At 34.4% G+C, this 21,126-nt stretch overlaps 1 pseudogene across 1 annotated transcript in view; it reads left to right on the forward strand.

Moving 5' to 3' along the window:
* LOC144374022 (solute carrier family 35 member G2-like) overlaps positions 1-21,126 on the forward strand; it is a 100,719-nt pseudogene that overhangs the window by 43,022 nt on the left and 36,571 nt on the right. The window contains exons 3-4 of the transcript XR_013433564.1: positions 4,792-4,865; positions 14,764-14,829. The product of XR_013433564.1 is annotated as a solute carrier family 35 member G2-like (transcript). The remainder of the gene's footprint in view (positions 1-4,791; positions 4,866-14,763; positions 14,830-21,126) is intronic.

Here is a 21,126-nt window from a genome sequence, read left to right on the forward strand (position 1 = left end):
TCTCCTTCCTCTACTGTTTTCTCTTTGTTTTCTGCTATACAAACTCTAATCTGGGACAGAAAAGATCCATTCTTTATTGGACATATCAGGGCACATACAGGGTTGCCTGGAGCCCTTAGTTTGGGTAATGAACTAGCAGATAAATCTACACATGACATACATATTTTCTCCACAATAGAAGAAGCTATAAATTTTCATAAAAGGTTCCATGTCAATGCTAATACCTTACAAAAACGTTTTAAAATAACTAAGGAACAAGCCAGACATATAATAAAACAATGTCAAAATTGTGTGACATTTTTACCACAAGTTAATCTTGGAATCAATCCTAGAGGACTGATACCTAACCATATTTGGCAGATGGACGTTACACACTTGCCAGAATTTGGAAAATTAAAATATTTACATGTTACAGATGATACTTCTTCTGGATTTTTAATGGGCTCCCTTCATGCCGGAGAAAAAACTAAAGATGTTATAGCTCATTGCTTACAAAATTTTGCCACTGTGGGTGTTCCTAAACAGTTAAAAACTGATAACGCTCCTGGTTATACGTCTAACTCTTTTAAACAATTTTGCTCATCATTTGGCATTACTCATATAACAGGAATCCCATACAATCCACAGGGTCAAGGCATAGTTGAAAGAGCTCATCAAACTATTAAAATGTACTTATTAAAACAAAAGGAAAGAATTGGAAAAGGGTATATATCCCCCAAAGATAAACTTAAAATAACCCTTTTTACTCTAAACTTTCTAAATTTGGATTCATCAGGACTTAGTGCTGCGGAAAGACATATGTATCCGAAAAATGTACATAAGCCTAAGGTACTTTGGAAAGATATTCTAACAGGACAATGGAAAGGTCCGGACCCAGTAATAGTCTGGAGTCGGGGCTCCGTCTGTGTTTTTCCACAGGAGGAACAGCAACCAATTTGGATTCCAGAGAGATTAACTAAAACAATTTCTACAGAAAAAGAAGATGATTTGACTCAAATCCATAACAGCTGATATCCAGAGCTCCAGCTTGGCTATTCTTACATCTACAACAGTGATTTACCACGGTGCCTTTTTCAATATCTATTTTATTATTACATTTTTCCCACATCATAAGGTTCTATTTTATTTATTTATTTATTTTCTCTTTCTTTTTGAGCTCATACAAACCTAGGTTAATGTCTTTCTGATCAGTTTTATTTTTTGACTGTGTTTTATTTTTTTTTAACTGTAAAGTTTTTAAACATTGCAATGGAGATTTCACCTAGGTATAGCTACAAGGCCTTTATTTACTATTGTCTTATATGTTCTATGTTATGTATGCACTGTTTTGTGTTGTATGTCTGTATGTGTGTATGTCCATATTTCATTTATAAGGAGCGCTCATGTATAAATAGATATAAATGGATCCAAAAAAAAAAAATCACGTGACTTATATGGTTTAATTTAAATTAGGTAAACAGTTGTTATAAATTTTGCTTTTAAAGGTGGTTAACAGATCTGTTTGTTTACTTTCACCTTTCCTTTTCATTATATTTAACAATTCTGTTCAAGATAATGTCTCTTTAGCACCATGGCCAGAATTCCCATCTCCATCCCAATGCCGGTGAAGACTAAGATAAAACCAAACTACAACTTCTATGATAGCTATCACAGTAAACTATATAAACTGATACATCAATCAATATAACTCAATAAGTATCCTCAATCAAGGACTTAATTTACTTTGGGAGAAAATGGACATATTGACAGACTCCTCCACTTTGAACTGCTCAATCAAGGACTTAATTTACTTTGGGAGGAAATGGACATATTGATAGACTCCTCCACTTTGAACTGCTTACACAACTTGCCTGGACTATGTATCACCTGTATGCATTGTGCTCTATTTGTTGATACAGTGAATTATGGTAGTGCTGAAATATCTTAGCTGCTGTGTCACCAGTGTTACTGTTCTTCCTAAGGAGCCGTCAATTGGCTTGGTGTCGTGGCATTTCTGTATCTTCCTCCCTTCTACTAGTGATGGTCTAAAACTTGGGGGCCAACAGAGGTGAGGCAAGAACCTCACCCCCCCACTGGCACCAAGGTTAAATTTGGGGGCCAACAGAGGTGAGGCAAGAACCTCACCCCCCCCACTGGTGCTTAGGCCTATCCACAAGCATGGCTATGCTAGACCGGTAGTCAGTGACGGGTTGATCTGATTACAGTGGATTCAACCTAAGACAGGAAACTGACGTGTAAAAGTCAGTTCTCCCATGACGGGTAAGAACCACATGTTAAATTGGACAACCTACCAGGCACGGTCCCTAGCCACATTGCCATTGCTTAATTAAACAGAAGGGGGCAGATGCTAGGAGCCACTGCAAAGTATTACATTCATATGGAAATTGGGCTCCTACTGTTCACTTAGGCCCATTTGGGGACTCAAGTTACAAGACTCCCGGAGAGTTCCCATTGGTTGGGGAAGGATGGTAGGAGGGTGTTCCGAAGGAAGTGGAGCCCCCCGTGTCCGGTAGGGACACACATGTGTGTGTGGACCGGCTTGTTAGGGGGACGCACACGGCCTCTCACAAAATAAAACTTTGTTTCAGTTCCATCTGGCTTGTGTTTTTGTGCTCAGCCGGATTGCAGGATCGCAAGCCGGCGTGCACTGACAGCGACCCGCGAAAGCGCCCAGCAGGAAGGCAGCAGGTGAAAACAGCAGCGGGCAGAAGCGGAGCCAAGGCTCACGCGGCCCCCGCCGTCCAGCCTGCAGCAACTGTGCATTACAACTTAATTGTACAAATTTTTGAAGAACATTTTTTAACCCCTAACACATTATGCTTGAAATGTTGTGGAGGTAAATATTGGAACAGGGCTTTATTAAGTATTGCCAACTAAAATGTAGGACTCTTCTCTTTTTTTAAATGCTTTTATTAATTGTTGATGGATCTTTATTTATTTATATGCGGTACTGGGAATTAAACCCAGTGCCTCACATGTGCTAACCAAGAGCTCTACCACTGAGCTACAACTTCAGCCCATAAAATGTAGGACTCTTATGAATCAGTTTTCTATAGTAATTAATAAAGCAAAAGGAATTTTTATAATTTACAATAAGTTACCATAATTTGAATGATTTACTCAAAAAATACAAATGGTGCCCTATATGATGATATTACTTAAAATTATTCTTACCTTACAGTAGAGCAAAAGCCATATATATTTAGCATAAAACTCTATTTATAATTCATAAAATTTTATTTTTCTTTTTTTTCAGGCTAGTAGTACATATAATACCATACTCATTCTCTCCTGATGCTGGACAGTAGTGGTTCACATTCAGATACACAATTATAATACTCTCTGAGGTATACTGTATTGCCAGTAGTTTTTTGGATATTGTGTTGTCAGTTTTTTTATCCCATCATGACTACAAAATGCCCATATATGTGTATACATTAGATGTTCAACACTCTATTATAAAATAGGCTTTGTGTTAAATGATTGCCCATCAGCAGGCTACTAGTTTAAGTGTTGTGAGCACATTTAAGGTAGCTTAGGTGATGCTGTGATATTTGATAGGTTAAATGCATTGCTGACTTAACAATATTTTAAACTTAAAATGGATTGATCAGGATATAATACCATCTTAAGTTAAGGAACATCTTTCCCTGTTCTCTAACTTAGTAAAATCTGAAATAGCATACAGCAAAGAATAAATCTGAAGGAATTTTATTATCATGTTTTTAGTAATAGCAAATATGTCACTGGACATTATTACACAGCAAATGATAAGATAAATTGGAATAATAAATACCATATCAAGTGTCATGTTATAGCACTGCTTTTGAGTAGTAAATAAACTTTATCTCTGATCACTGATGTTGCCTGAAACTTATCTTTCCTGTAGTAGTTTATTTTGTTCCATTACACCACTGTTTTCTCTTATGCCTCCTAATTGAGGAACTTGGCCTACTTTCAGTTGTGAATTACTCAGATGGAAAGTAATATTTGGATACTTTAGATGGAGTAGGAAGTTCTTGTAGAATGACAGATATATTGATCACTGATGATCCCTTATCTAAGCAAAACAACACCAAGCCAAAGACCGGATTTGGTGAGATGTGTAGAAATTTAGGCCTATTCACAAAGCAGATGATACTTTGGAGATAGGAGCCTGATCACTTTACCTTGTTAGTCATTGTGTAGTATATATCTATTTTTTCTTCTTGTTTCTTTTCTCTTTAATAAATGGGGATTGAACCTAGAGGCACTACTGAGTTCTTTTTCAATCCCCAGTTGTTCTTTTTTTTAAAAAAGAGAGAGAGTGAGAGAGGAGAGAGAGAGAGAGAATTTTCAATATTTATTTTTTTAGTTCTCGGCGGACACAACATCTTTGTTGGTATGTGGTGCTGAGGATTGAACCTGGGCCGCACGCATGCTAGGTGAGCGCGCTACCACTTGAGCCACATCCCCAGCACCCCCAGTTGTTCTTATTTTTTTATTTTTAGACAGGGTCTCACCAACTGGCCTCAAACTTGAATTCCTCTTGCCTCAGGCTCCTGAGTCCTTTAAATTACAGATATTCACTACCATTCCTAGCTAATCCGTGTCTAGATAGAGACAGCAAGAGATTTAAGGTGATAAAGCTATAGAAATAATGCAAGTATACTGGTTATTTCAAACATCTATTGCATAATGAGAGAAAGGATAGATAATAACCAGGACTTTAAAACAGTTGCAAATGTTCATTCTAAATAAAATGGCCAGTTTTTCAATTTACATTTTTACTGTCTTTTCTCCCCCCACCAGCTACAAGAAAACCAGGACGAAATCGAAAATATGATGAACTCTATTTTTAAGGGCATATTTCTTCATAGATACCGGTAAGGGATTTTTAAAGTCATTTAGAAAGTCTTTACCTTAGTTAATTATTGCTTATTTGTAACAGAGTAACTGTAAAGCCATAATACTCTACTAATTATTACTTTTGTTTTCTGGAAAACAACTGTGGCTATAAATGCTATGTAAATGACATGTGGAGAATATGCACTTATTACTGCCACATTCTTCCAAACTCAGACTGTCTACTGTTGGAGGCAGCCTATGGACTTGGCATTTGTACTAATAGAATATTTATGTAATTATTAAATTAATGTAGCCTTAATAAGATATGTTTTTCACATTTGAAAAAAATTAAATGCTTTACTTCTTGATCTGTGTTACTTACTGTCTTGTTTAATGATCAAATTAATGACTAATCTTTTTTAAACATGTCTGTTAAGAAGAAAGAGGACAAGAATAAGAAAGGAATTGTTAGCGAAATATTTTTTGTCATACTACATTACGAATGAGTTTAGTTTGTCTTTCTGTGAAGTCATAAAACTTTGAAAATACTACATTATAAAAGCATATTTGACATAAAATTAGTAGATTGTATGTGTACCTATATTTCTGTTACTTAGATGCAGTATATGTATAGGTAGATACACTCCAATAGAAGCACTGTTTTCAGATAGATTTGAAACTGTAGGTGATATATTCATATAAAGCAATAGTTTAATGTAAGAAATTTTGTGTATAGGTGTGTGTTTATATATAACTTTGAGATTTTAGCAGAATTTAAACATTTTAACTCAAAAGTATATAAATATCATTTGAAATAGGACCAAGGCCTTAGTTTTAGTATGGATTCTCTGGTTAGATCTTTATATCCTCTTTTTTGCATAAACCTTGCATATAATCCAATACTGACCCATTTATTTGAAACAACAAAAAAAGAGCTTACATGTATGTGGCATGCAGTCATGTAGTCTTTTGTTCTTTATGAATGTATAATTGAGGTAAAACTGCACATTTACTTGTATAATTGGAAGGGTTTTGACATATTATGTACCTGAAAAGCCACAAGATAAATAATAAGTCCATCAACCTTAGAAGATTTTTCTTGGCACTTTGTAGTTCCTCCCTACCTACTTTCTCAGCACTTTACCCTTGCATCATCCTGTTCTGCTATTTGATTGATGGTTCTCTTTTAGACTTTTACAGCAATAGAATTATACAATATATACTTCTCATTAGTCTGGCTTTTTTGTCTAAAAATATTAGTCTTTCACAATTAAATGTATTGTTTACTGTAAGGTTTTCATAGATGCCATCTATTAGACTGAGGAAGTTTGTTTGTTTCTGTTCTTCAGAAAGTTTTAATTCAGAATGTACATTGGATTTTATGAATTGCTTTTCTGCATCTAGAGATCATTGTGTAATTTTCTTTTTGAACATTGTTAATGTGATGAACTGAGTTGTTTAACTTTCATATGTTTATATTTATTCATGTGTCAAAACCCACAGTCATGTTGTAGTTTTTTCTTTTTATTTTTAATGCTATATTTTTAAATATTATTGAAAGTGATTTGCTAGAATTTGCCCAAGAAGCTTTGCATCTTCAAAATATATTGATCTCTTTTTATTTTAATGGATGTATCTGACTACTTTAGGTATAAAGATAACAACACTGAGCTTGTAGATTGATTTGCATTCTGAGCTGTTTGTCCTCACCCCCATGCTACCTTCTTTGAGTAGCATTTGAGTAAGATTATTTTTTTAAATGAAGTAACTTTTTTTCTATAGCTTTATTTTATTCATTTATTTTTTATGTGATGCTAAGGATCGAACCCAGGGCCTCATATGTGCTAGGCAAATACTCTACCACTGAGCCACAGCCACAGCCCTCGAGTAAGATTTTTAAATTAGGTAACATAGTATTTCTACTTTGTTCTTCCTTTTCAAAGTTGTTTTGAGTATTATAGGTCCTTTGCAGAATACAAATTTGGGGATAAACTTGTCCTATTTTACACAAAAGCTTCTGAAGTTTTCATATGAATTGTAATGAAACAATTCTTTTCTAATTGTTTTCATATTTTATCTTGTAACTGCAATTTTATTATTTTGTGTTAGATTGTTCCCTGCTATTACACAAAAATACAGTTTTTAAAATTTGTACAAAGTAATTTTATCCTAGCAGTTTTGGTCAGGGTGTGGTGAGTTTTGTTTTATTCTGTTTTTTTTTTTTTTTAGGTTGTTTAGAATTTTTCTACATGTGAGATACAGTCATTTTTGAATAAAGAGAGTTTTACTTTGCTTCTGTTATCTCTTCATTCTTTTCTTTAAAAGTATCTTTACTTCTAATTGATGCATCGTAATTATACAAACTTATGGAGTATAATCTGACACTTAATACATGTGCACAAATGTAGATAATGTCAGGGTAATTAGCTTATCTCTCACTTAAGGCATTTATTATTTCTTTGTGGTAGGAATATTTGAAATTTTCTCTACTACCTATTTTGAAATATTTTCAGTTAATTGTTGTGAACTATAGTTAGGCTGTTGTGCTGTAAAACATTAGGAGTTATTTTTCCTATTCAGCTGTACCCTTCTACCTGTTAATAATTCACTCTCTGTCTTCTTTTCCCCATGTCCTACTCAGGCTCTGGTAACCACCATTCTCTTCTCCACTTCTTTGAGATCCAACTTTTGTTCTATATATGTCGAAGAACATATTCTTTCTGAGCCTGACTTGCTTCACTTAACATAATGTCTTCTACTTCATCTCTCGTCTCACAATGGACAAGCTTTCATCCTTTTGATGACTGAACAATATTTCATTTTATCTACATATCACATTTTCATTATCTATTCTTTTGTCAGTAGGTGCCTAGGTTGATACTTTATTGGCCATTTTTTTACTGTCTTTGTGAAAAAGTCTGTGTCTTTCAGTCTTTTGAAAACTGGATTGTTTTTGTCTTGAGTTTTTGATTAACTGGTATATTCTAAATATTAGTCCCTTGTCAGATACATGGCTTGCAGATATTTTCTCTATTCTGTCAGTTATGTCTTCATTATTTTGATGGGTTTCAGTATCATGAAGAAGTTTTAGTTTATGATAATCCAATTTATCACATATTTTGTTTCCTGTGTTTGTGAATTGATAGCAAAAAAAATCTTTTCCCAGACCAATGTACTGAAACATTTCTCTTTATTTTCATCTAGTAGTTTTATAGATATGGGTCTTACATTTAATTTTTTATCATTTTTTTGTAGTTTTTTTTATATGGTGAAAGATGGGGATCTAGTTTTCATCTTGTGGATATATATATCCAGTTTTTCTGGAACAGTTCAAGGAAGAAACTTTCCATTACTCAATGTACACTATGGGGACCTTATCCAAACCTGTCCACTGTTATTTGTGGATTTATCTCTAGGAACTCAATTCTTTTGTACTCTATGTTAACACCATGTTGTTTTGGTTACTATATCTTTGTAGTATCTTTTGAAGTCAGGTATTATAGCTTTTTTTGCTCAGGACTGCTTTGGCTATTTGGCACCTTTTGTGATTGCATAAAACTTCTAGTTATGTTCTGAGAAAACATATTTGCTTTGTTAGGAATAATATTGAATTTGTAGATTGATTTGAGTACTGTGGATATTTTAATAATAAAGATTTTTTTACTCCATGAACAAGAAGTGTCTTTCTATTTACTTTTGTCCTCTTCAATTTATTTCATCAGCATTTTGTTATGTTTGTTGTAGAGATTAGTCACTTGTTTAAACTTATTCCTAGGTATTTTATTTTTACTTTTTTTTCACTTAAGTTTGTAGGTATTGCGAATGGGACTATTTTATTGATTAGTTTTTTAGCAATTTTTTTGGCATGTTTAAATTAAAAAAGCTACTGATTTTTGTTAATTGTTATATCCTACAACCTTAATGAAATTTATCCTTTTTAACAGTTCAGAAGAATCTTCAGTTTTTTCTATATATCAAATCATGTCCTCTATAAACAAAAATAATTTACTTTCTTCTTTCCTATTTGGTGCCCTTTATTTCTTTCTCTTGCTTTATTCCTCTGCCTAAGATTTCCAATATTGTGTTGAATGAGAACAGTGACAATAGACATCATTATCTTTTCCTTCATCTTAGAGGTAATGATGTCAGCTTTTACCTATTCAGAGTATTGGTTACAATTTTGTCACATGTTGGCTTCATTAACTCAAAGTACATTTCTTCTTAATCTAATTTTTTGAGAGTTTATATCACGAAGGGACATTGAATTTTATTGAATACAGTTTTTCTATCCACTGACATAATTAGATGATTTTGTGCTTTCTTCTATTAATGTATTACTGTGATAAGTTTATTATTTTGAACCTCCCTGTATCCCTGGGATAAATTTAATTTGATCATGGTACAGGATCTTTTTAATGTACTTTTTTGTTTGATTTGCTAACATAGTTTTGAGAATTATTACATATTTGTTCATCAGGGATATTGATGTGTAATGATCTGAGTTTTGGGGGGAGGGGGGCAGGGATCAGAGAGAGAACTCTCGGCAGTTGATCACAGAGCCACATCCCCAGCCCTATTTCGTATTTTATTTAGACACAGGGTCTCACTGAGTTGCTTAATGCCTCAGCCTCTGGGCCACTCGGATTACAGATATACACCACCGCGCCTGGCTATAGTCTGTTTTTGCTGTTGTTTGTTTTTGCCTGGTTTATTTATCAGGGTAATGCTATCTTAACAGAGTAAGTTTTCAGGGGTTTCCTCCTTTTCATTTCTTTAAAGTATTTAGAGGAGAACCGGCATTATTCCTTCTTTAAATGTTTGGCAGAATTCAGGCATGAAGCCATCTCATCCTAGGCATTTCTTCTTTGGTAAATCTTTGTATTACTGGTTATTGATCACTTCTGATTTTTGTCATTGTGATTCAACTTTGTTAGATCATATGTATACAGAAATTTATACTTTTCTTCTAGATTTTTCAATTTACTCCTATATAGTTATACATCATAATCCTTAATGATTCTTTGTATTTGTATTCCCTGATGTTATTTACTTGGGTCTTCTGTTTCTTTTTTGTTGTTGCTATTGTTGTTTAGTTAGTCTACATAGTAAAGATTAGTCAGTTTTGTTTATCTTTTAAAAAATACCTTTTTTATTAATCTTTTGTATTTTTTAAGGCTCTATTTTATTTATTTTTGCTCAATCTTTGTTATTTTTTTTCTTCTACTAACTTGGGGTTTGGTTAATTCTTTTCTAGTTCTTTAATTTACATCCTTAATTTGTTTTTTTGAAATCTTATTTTTCTAATGTAAGTACTTGCTACTATAAAAATTACCTATTTTTTCTGCTTTTATCATATTGCCATAAGTTTTAGAACATTATTTTTATATGTTTGCAAGAAATTTTTAAATTTCCCTATTGGTTAATGAAGAGAATATTTTCTAATATTCATGTATTTCTATAGTCAGTGTCTAAAATTCTTACTGTTTTTCTAGTTATATTCCATTGTTTTCAGAGAAAGATACATGCTTTGGCTTCATTTTTTTTCAAATTTTCTGAGACTTATTTTGTGACCTAACATGCCTGTCCTGTGCTCATCATTCAGAATTGCATTATTCAATCTCCATGTATTTATATAGTTTCTGTAATTTTCTTGGCCAATGAATTTATTTTGTTATGATCTGATATGATGCAAAGAATTATTTCAGTTTTTGAAAAATGTTTTCAAAGACTTGTTTTGTGTCCTAAAATAGGGTTTACCTTGGAGAACATTTCATGAGCATCTGAAAAGAAAGCATATTCAGCTGTTGTTGGATGAAATATTCTGTAGATGTCCCTAAGTCCATTTGATCTATAGTTGGTTTTATTTGTGTAGTGTCTTTGTTGATTTTATAGTTGGATGATGTATCTATTGGAGAATTATATTGAAGTTACCATGATTGTTGTATTGGAATTTATCTGAGTCTTACTGTCAAATATTGTTTATTTTGTCTCATTCAGTGCATAGGTATTTGGGGGATAATATTTTCAATCTTTATTTTTTCTTGTTGGACTTTTTTCTCTACCAGTGATCTTTTTAGCCACTTTTTTTTTGGATTAAAATTTGCTTCTTTCTGATGTGAGAGTTACCACCCCTGCTTCTTTCAGGCTCCATCTGCATTAAATATAATTTTCCATCTTTTCATTTTCAGTCTGTGGATGACTAATACACTCTCCTAATGAGATTTATTCCTTTCCAAGATCTCCTTATTAAAACTTCTATCATCTTCTGTGTGTAGAATTTTCTATTTTTCTATAGTATTTGCTTAGTGGTCATGATTTCCTTTTGTTTATGCTTATCACATAAATTTTTTATTTCTTCTTAGGGTCTGTCACATAATTACTGGAAATAGCAATCTAGGTTTATAATTACATTCTTTCAGGACTTGAAACAATTTATTCCAAGCCTTCCTGACCTTTAGAGTTTTTGCGGAGAGATTTGCTGTCATTGTGACTGGTTTTCCTTTATACATGACCTTGGCATTTCTGTCTTGTAGCTTTTAAAAATTCTTTACTTGGTCTGTATTTTTGGTATATCAGTGTCATGTATCTCTCTTGTTCTGTGAGCCTTGTTAGGTCTTTTAATGTCCCATATTTCTTAGATACTCTGCTCATGTAAAGTATTCTCATTAATATTTTCTCTTCAAGGCCTAAAACTTTGTTTTCTACATCACCTAATCTATTAGTAAGACTTTCAAATGACTTTTGTATTTGATTGAGATTTTTATTTCCAAAATTTCTGTTTGGTGCTTTTTATGAATCTGTATCTTTAAATTGAAATGCTCTTTTATAGCCTACCTTTCTTCCTTTAGTTTATTTGATAGATGTTCTTTTACTTCAGTGATCATTTTAACCAATTTTTGAATTTTTAAAAAATATTTTTAGTTGTTGATGGACAATACCTTTATTTTATTTGCTTATTTTTATGCAGTGCTCAGAATCAAATCCAGTGCCTGACACTTGCTAGAGGAGCGCTCTACCACTGAGCTACAACCCCTGTCCAAAAACTTGTTGAATTCTTCATCTGACATTTTCTTGACTTCAGTGTCTATGAAATCAGTTATTGAAGACGTGTGAATTTTGAAAACTATTTTATTACCTTGTTTCCTCACATTTTTTGTATTTCTGGGTTGATATTTTCATATCTGCTAGGATGATTATCTCTTCCAGTGTTATGTAAGGAACTTTTTAGTGAGCTGTTTCTCTTAATTGTGTGCCCTGAGTTGGGAAGATGTCTATGTCAAAACTCACACCCAACATTGTTTTTATATTCAGTCCCTCACACTGTTTTGAGAGGAGATACAATCAGCTGTGATCAATTCAGAACAAAGCCATATACTAATAAAGCTTCAAAAAATATTCTGAACATGTTCTTCTCAATCTCTTTTATCTAAAAGTGGAAATGTGGAGTAATTCTCTAGCATAAGTTAAGAAATTAGGTATTAAAGAAAGTACATTGCTATTAAACTGTGGGGTCATGATGAGGAAAGAGGGAAAGGAAATGGCAGTGGAGAGACAGGAGTAGAAAACACAAAAAGAAAAAGAGGGAGAGAATATAAAGTGAAAAAGGAGAAAGAGGAATGAGTAAATCCATTTAATTCATTAAGTATATATATATTTATATATATAATTGTGTTAATGAATACAATATTAATTAATAGGGAGAAACTTAGCAAATCAATATAAAAATAATATCTGTGAAATAAAAAACTATTTTTAAATTATTTCTTACTAAACTAATTGAGATGGAGAGATTTCTTATTGGGCCTTCTGGATTTGAATTTCATTGGGTTTTGGCAGGCTTAGTAAATGCCCTCACCTCCTAGTTTGCCTGTAAGTTTCTCTGGATGTGGAGGTAATAACCTCTCTAGCCCACCTCTGATGCAAGTCTGTTCTGCTCCCTCTGTTGTTTGGTATGCTGGGTGTGCCTATGGCTTTCTGGAGGGTGAGAGAAAGAACCCCTAATTGTCTGTAGTTTAGCATCCAGTCTCTTCCTGGTTGGGATTGCAGTCTTATGTGCCGGCCTATAAAAGTGTTTTCTGCACCCAGAGCTGTCAACTGGACTGAGCTTACCTGTGTAGATTTCAAGATGCACAGAGTATGGCAACCCTGGGCTGTAGTGCAGGGTCCCATCCATAGTGGCACCTGAGGAGGTGCAGAGTAGACGCCTGTGGCTGGGACACAAGCATGATTGAGCCTGAGTCTACTATTGAAAGCTTTGGGGTTGCATAAACAGGCTGCTCTTAGGGCATGCACTGTGCTATGGCAGTACAGGATGCTTCTGTCAGCTACTGAAGAGGGGACAGCTTTGGTAAGGACTGAAATTTATGTATTCCTAGAATAGTGCTTGTGTGTGCTCAGCTGTAGCCAGTTTCTAGGTTGTGTTTAGCACTGCTGGGTCTCAGATGGCTTCTTCTGTTTTATGGTGCATATTTTCTATGCCTATATGATTTCTCCTGGAATCACCCAGTCCACCCAGGATTCCCACATATGTGATCTGATGTTTGCTTGGCTGGACCAGTAGCAGAGGCATAGCACCTGTCACTTCTTGAAGGCTCATGGGGTTGGGATTGAACCAGTGGGTCCAGGTAAATGCAATGGGGGCCAGGCCACCCCAGATGGCTGAAGTACATCCATTCAGCACGGAGGAATTTACTGGTAACTTCATAGGGCCTCTTAAGCCTAAGCTGGTCTGCCCACTGCCTCCCAGGGTTGTGTGTGTCACCAAGGGAACCTGCTTTCCAGTTCATCAACAGGTTGAGCTTCTAAAAATGAGTTGCCTGACTGCAGGCCCTCCTGACTGTTTTAAAGGGACCTCAGTTGGCCATGTCCTCAAGGTAGGCTGCCTAGGTGCTTCCCAGGGCCATATGAAACTGGGCAGCTAGTTCAGAAGGCTGAGTTGGCTAGAAGAAACTGTCTGGCTGCTATACGGATTCCTAGGTGGACAGAGTCTTAAAGTGGTACTCTGTAGCAGGAACCTGTGGTAGAATGGGCATAGTGTGGGCTGGGCTCTTTTTCTGGGGATAGTGCAGTAGTATGGTAACCCAGTAGCTCCCCAAACGGTGCTCATGATCTTAGAAGACTGAAGACTTATTTAACAGCAAATGATTCAGGCGTCTGAAGTGAATAGGGACTGCTAGGAGCCTCTTACTTCCATGCTGAGTGTCTTGGTTAGAGGCCAGTCTCAAAAGACAGGATGAGAAAGTTTATGCTGATTGCTTAGTTGCCTTCTTTAAAAGACCATCGTGCGTGTATCCTCATAATCCCTATTGTCTCTTCCATGTCCACATAGAAACACTCCAGTGAAATAGCTATTCTTTTTTCTTCATTTGGCTCTTCCTGTGGATAGAAGTCTGGCATCTCTTGTTTGTCAATCATCTTGGTGACGTCACCTTTATTTTTTCCTTTTGTACTGGCTGTACTCTCCAGTACAGTAATTCACAGGGAAAAAGTACTTATTTCTGATCTTAATATCAACAGCCATCGAGGAAATACAAAGCAAAAGCACAATGAGGTATCATCTCACCTTAGTTAGAATGGCTATTATCAAAAAGATAACAAACTTGTGAGAACTTGGAGAAAAGGGAATTCATATGTTATTGTTATGAATGTAAATTAGTACAGTCACTAAGGAAAAAGTTAGGCAGATTCCTCCAAAGTTAAAAAAAAAAGAAGTACCATATAATCTAGTAATCCGGTATACTAATGGTTATATATCCAACAGAAATTAAATCACTGGGTCAAGAAGACAGCTATGCCCCCATTTATTGCAGCAATATTTACAATATCCAAAATATGGAGCCATCCCCAAGTGTTCATTAACAGAATAATGGATAGAGAAAATGTGGTGTGTGTATATACTAACAGAATACTACTCAGTCTTTTTTTTTTTTTTTAAAGGATGAAATTGTATCATTTGTGAAAACATGGATAAGCCTCAAGGGCATTTTAAGTGGAATAAACCAGGTACAAAAACATAGTCAGTGTTAAACTTATTCAGAGGTATAAGTTCCCATTCTTTAAGACCTTCACTCTTTATTGCTTCTTTTGCTGTACAGACATTTAGTAGTTTAATATGATACCTTTTTTTTGCTTTTGTTTCCTATACTATTTCTGTTTTGTTTTGTTTTGCTTTGTGTGTGTGTGTGTGTGTGTGTGTGTGTGTGTGTGTGTGTGTGCTTCTTAAAAATATCCTTGGCCATAGCAGTATCCTGAAGGATTTTTTCTGTTTTCTTTTAGTGGTTTCAGAATTTCAGATCTTACATAAATCTTTAGTCCATGTACAGTTGATTTTTGAAATGAGGTCTCATTTTATTCTTCTGCATTTGGATACCCAATTTTACCCACATCATTTATTTAAAACACGATTCATTCTCCCATGTGTGTTTTTCAAATCTTTCTCAAAAGTCAGTTGGCTATATATGCTTGTGTTTTCTTCTAATATGTTTTGTTCCATTGGTCTATATGTCTCTTTTTGCCAATCCCAGGATGTTTTCATTACTTTGTAGTATTTGGGGGAAGAGGGGTACTGGGGATTGATCCCAAGTGCCTTAGGTAACCACTGAGCCACATCCCCATCCCCTTTTATTTGTTGTTTGTTTGTTTATTTAAAGTTTGAGATAGGGTCTTGCTATACTGCTGAGGCTGGCCTTGAACTTGCAGTCCTCCTGCCTTCACCTCCCAAGTCACTAGGATTATAGGCATCTGTCACCATGCCCAGCAGTTTTGTAGTATATTTTGAAGTGAGGTAGTAAAATGCCTCCTGTATTTTTGTTTTTTCCCAAGGTTGCTTTGGCTATTGGGGGTATTTTGTGAACCCATATAAATTTTAGTATTTTTTTTTTTTTAGTTCTGTGAAAAATGTCATTTGTACTTTGGTGTATGAATTGCTGTCTTGATTCTTATTTCAGGTAATTTTGATGCTGTTGATGTATAACAGTGCTGCTGAAGGGTGTGTGTGTGTGTGTGTGTGTGTGTGTGTGTGTGTGTTTAAGGTTGATTTTGTGTCCTTCAACTTGATGAGTTAATTTACTACTTGTAATTGTTTTCTGGCAGAGAGTCTGGGTGTTTTTTGTTTTTGTTTTTTAAATATATAAGATCAGGTCATTTGCAAACAGTGACAATTTGATGATGACTTTCCACTTTGTATGCCCTTTATTTCTTTTTCTTACCTAATTGCTCTGGCTAGGATTTCTAGTACTATGTTGCAAATGTGATGAAAGAATGGGCATCCTTCTCCTTTGCAGTTGTATATTTTTGATGCATTTCTTTTTTCATGATTTATTGTTAATTTATTTTCATAATGTTTCATTTAATTCTTCAGATATGCTTTCCTTTAATTCTTTGGTTATATTTGTTAGAGCCACTTTAAATTGTCTTTAGTAAAGCTGGGCATATTAGCTTAGTGTTAGAGTGCTTACCTAGCATTCTGCTTTTGGTACTGGGGATTGAACATAGGGTTCACTTTACTACTTAGTTCTATCCCCAGCCCTTTTTACTTATTTTTTTAAATTGTGAGACAGGGTCTCACTGTGTTACTTAGGGTCTCGGTCTCCTGAGCTTTTAGGATTACAGGCATGTGCCACCACACCCAGTTTGCCTAGCTTTCTTGAGACCTATGTCTTATCAATCCTTATTATGATCAAAAGAGAAGATTCTTGGTATTTGACATGTGGGCCCACAGAGTCCTACAGTGTTTCAGATCCCGAGTATGGGCCATACTTTGCTGTTTTGTTTTTTGTTTTTCTACTGGTTGGGGGAAGCACAGAGCTTTAGCTTTTCCCCCCATTTATTTTCTTATAGAATGTATTATTTTAAGTTGCCTTCTTCTGTGCTTATGAGTATTTAGTACTTGGATTCCAACAAATCAGCTCCCTGAGCATCAAAGCTGATGGTGTTCATAGGCATGCTCAACCTTGGCAATCTACTATATCTTAGGATTTTTGAAGAAATCAGTTTCATGCCAGAATGCCATAGACATCCATTCTTCTTATCCTAAGTTTACTAACTTTTTATAAGTAAATGTTTTTGCCTTTTTTTTTCTTAACTGATTTCCAGAGGACCAAAGTTGGGAGTGGGGTTGGTATTGGGTTTTGTTGTTGTTGTTGTTAATATATATATATATATATATATATATATATATATATATATATATATATACACAAGTATATATATATACTTGTAGTTGGACACAATATTTTTATTTATTTTTATGTGGTGCTAAGGATCGAACCCAGTGCCTCACACATGCAAGGCAAGCTCTCTTCCACTTTGCCACAACCCCATCATCCCTGACCCCGAGCTCTTTTTGATATTTATTTTGAAAAAGGGTCTTGCTTAGTTGCTAAAGCTGGCTTTGAACTTTTGATCCTCTGGCCTCAGTCTTCAGAATCACTTGGATTACAGGAGTGTGCCACCACACCTGGCAACAACCTCCACCTTGTATACACCCCCTGCAAGGAGTGAAGAAGAATTTTCATTCTTCTGCTACACTACCTTCATGTCTGAATATTTTGCCTCTTGGTATGGAAATCTAGGTTAAATTTTGAAGTTTTTTTTTTTGTTTTTATTCTTTAAAGTAATAGATTCACTGTTTCTGTATTGCCTTAATGCCACCTTTAAAAGGAAGTCTCCTGTCATTCTTTTCTTGAATCCTTTGTAGTTAATTTCTTTTTACTTTGGTTACTTTTAGGTGTTTCTCCTACTGGTTGCTTTTACACTGTTCTGTTATGGTATTCTTTGTTATGTTTGTGATCTTCCTTTTCTTTCTTATTGTCTTTCCTTAACATATTATGGTTTTCTGTAGCTTCTTGAACATGTAGGTACTTTTTTTCATTTTTCTCTTTCCTTTCAGGACTTGTATTTTTTATTGAATGCCTGACATGTTGGGTTTTTCTTTCTGTTTCGGATAGTTTTATATTATTACAAATATTACTTGTACTTTTTTTCTTGGACACAGTTATGTTAATCTTTTCATACCTACTTTTAAGGTTTGTTAAGTGGACTGGAAGAGCATTTAGTCTAAAGCTAATTTTCTCTCCAGTATTTAGATAATAAATTTTGTACTCTATTCTGTCTCCTGTGAATTATAAGATGTTCCCACCCTGGCCTATCAGAACACAAACTTTCTACCCATGTGTGTTTTTGCCCCCATGCTCATTTTTTCTGGTCCTTCTATTCTTTCTCCATCCTAGGGTGGTTTCTTCACATATATACTCTCTACTACTCAGCTAAAGAGACCGTAAGGTTCTTTTGCAGATTTTTAGAACCTTCTCTTTCTGTTTAGCTGTCCCTTTTGATCCTGCACCTTATATCGGATAATCACTTTGGCCTTGCTGAAGTCCCAGCTCCTTCTCCACTCTCTTATGTCCTAGCTCTGCTTAGGTTTCCCTGCTTACTATGCTGCCTGGCGTGTATAGAACTGGTCCAATTTTAAGGCTTACCTTGTGTTATCCCTTGTCAGGGATCACTGTCTTTTTATGATTTCCCTGAATCTGTAACACTAAATAAAACAGCATTTACTATTTAATGATTTTTTTTATTGAGTCTTGCCAAAGCTTTCAGCCTATTGTTCTCATATAAACAAGAATTCTTTAATTTCATGGTGTTAACTTTAATTGATTTGTATTTTATTTTATCAGACCTTATATCAATTTGTATTAGATCTGTTTTAGCTTAGTATTGATATATAAAAAATTCAGCCATTCAAAACAAGTGCCAGTATAGTTGACAATATAATCTACCTCCCAGATATGAACAGTATGCTATGGATATCAGCCATTAATTTTCCAGAAGTATCATTCAGTTTTCTTTATTGATAAAAGCATGATGTTACTGCATTTATATACTTGAAATAGTGGGTGCTATGACAGGTGGCACTTTAACACCTTGTGTCCCACCCACCAACCGTAATGTCAAAAGATGAATTTCAATTGTATTATGCTAGTCTATTATTAATTTATAAGACATATGAAAAATAATCTGACTGAAATTCCATGGTATCATTTAATCTACAGTGTGAGAATTGTACAGACTAGATGACCCACTTGCTTCATCAAGTAAGTGGCTCAGAGTAAGAACAAGTGGTTGTGAAAAACCTCCATTTAAAATACTATGAAAAAATTATTTACAGATTTATATTTAATGAATAGGATGGCCTTTAGAATGTTGAAGAGATAATTAACTGGAATATAATACATTGAAAGTTAACCAAAATCACATTATAAAAGGATACAAGATATAGAAAGATGCTTTTGATTTCATCAGTCCTTTTTTATTTTTTATTTTTTTGATTTTTTGGTCCTGGGATGCTTTACCACCGAAACATACTTCCAGTTCTTTTTATTTTTTATTATGAGACAGGGTCTTGCTAAGTTGTTGAGGATGACCTTGAACTTGTGATATGGGTGTGTGTGCCATTGTGCCCTTCATCAGTCCCGAAGAAGGGAATTTGAAAAGAAAATTGTAGAGAAATAGTACTAGTGATATAACCAGTATTTTTAAAAATTACTTTAAAAAATTAGAATCTTCAGATTGAATGATTAATTTGTATTAATCGTCTTACAAATGTTTTTATCACCTACTTTAATATTTGCTTTGGAAGCAAATAGTTTATTCTGAGCAAAGTGTCACTCTATTATTTTAATCTCACTTATAGTTCATGTTTGACCTAACCTATAGGTCTGTTTGATAGTTAAAATATAGAAGATATCTTTCTTTTAAAGGCAGCAATATGTCTTGGGGGGGGATAACCAGGAATTGAATTCAGGGCCATTCAACCACTGAGCCACATCCTCAACCATATCTTGTATTTAATTTAGTGACAAGGTCTCACTGAGTTGCTTAGCGCCTCGCTTTTGCTGAGGCTTGCTTTGAACTTGGGATCCTCCTTTCTCAGTCTCCCAAGCTGCTGGGATTACAAGCATGCACCACCACACCTGGTGGTAATATGTCTTTGACAATGTATTTTTAGTCTTATTTATACCCAAAGTTCTCTTTATTGCAAAATTCTGAGGACAAATGCATGGTAGTAAATAACCACCAAGTTTTCTGTAGGAGAAATGGTGCAATGACTTTCTCTTTTTTGTCATTATTTTTACTAATGAATAATACAACAAAAATGAGAGGAAAACTAGCCTTAATTTATTTGACCTATTACTTTTATTTTTCTTTTGCTGTGTCTGGGGTTTGAACCCAGGGCATTGTATATGCTAGGCAAGTGCTCTACTACTGAGATACAAATATAGTTGTAAACTTATTACATTTTTAGTATGTTTAAAATAACTCTGGTCAGGGACTATAGCTCAGCAGCAGAGCACTTACCTAGTTCGTAGGAGGCACTGGGTTCAATCCTTAGTGCTGCGTTAAAAAATAATAATAATAATAAGTAAAATAAAGGTATCCCGTCTATTTACAACTACAGGAAAAAAATTGTAAATATATATATAACTCTGGTCAGCATGAAAAAATAAACAATTAGATTTAATTAGGAAGCTAGAGAGTTTTAGCTCTTCAGGTGTTAAGTTTACTTCTCAGAAACCTTCCTCTTCTCTCCTCTATCATTTTACATGCTTCTGTGTTTCCTTTAATGCCTTCTACTAATGTTCAACACTCCTTAAGTTAGTATTTATTTTAATGATCTTACTTTAAGTTATGGTCTCTAGTGTCAACTTATTATTCACAATGTAAAATAGTATTATTTTTCAGAAACTCCTTCAGCTGTTCCTTTCTTTGCAGGCTTCTTCTTACCAAAACAGAAAACCCTCTGTAGTTGGTCTGTTGTAGAAAATCTACAAAATTGGTTGTAATATGAATTCATTTTTTGTGTTGTGATTTAGGTAGTGTACCATTTCTGACATTCTGAATTATTTCTCATTTTAGAGCCCTATGAGATTCCTTGTATATGAACAGTGATTGTGTCAGTATCTCTATATTAGTCAAGAGTTTTCCCCAAAATTTGTTTTACAGTAATTTTTATTTTTTTCTACATCCTTAGTAGGAAAGTATCCATCGCAATAGTTCAAGAAGCATTTATCTTAAGAAGAACAGTAGAGTTGATTTCATTTTTGGGGGGTTTTTTGTTTGTTTTGTTTTTTGTAAGTAGAAAGTCATTTAATTTCAATCTGCCAAGAAAGAAAATCCAGAGTTCAGACTTTAAATTAAAGGATATGTTTCCCCAAAAAGACTGTGAGGGTCATTAAGTTGGGTGACTTTTTCATAAAAACATACATGGTCACTTTTTATGCTATAAAATAGTGTTAGAAC

This window comes from Ictidomys tridecemlineatus, unplaced genomic scaffold, assembly GCF_052094955.1.
Source record: "Ictidomys tridecemlineatus isolate mIctTri1 unplaced genomic scaffold, mIctTri1.hap1 Scaffold_55, whole genome shotgun sequence".
Lineage (NCBI taxonomy): Eukaryota > Metazoa > Chordata > Mammalia > Rodentia > Sciuridae > Ictidomys > Ictidomys tridecemlineatus.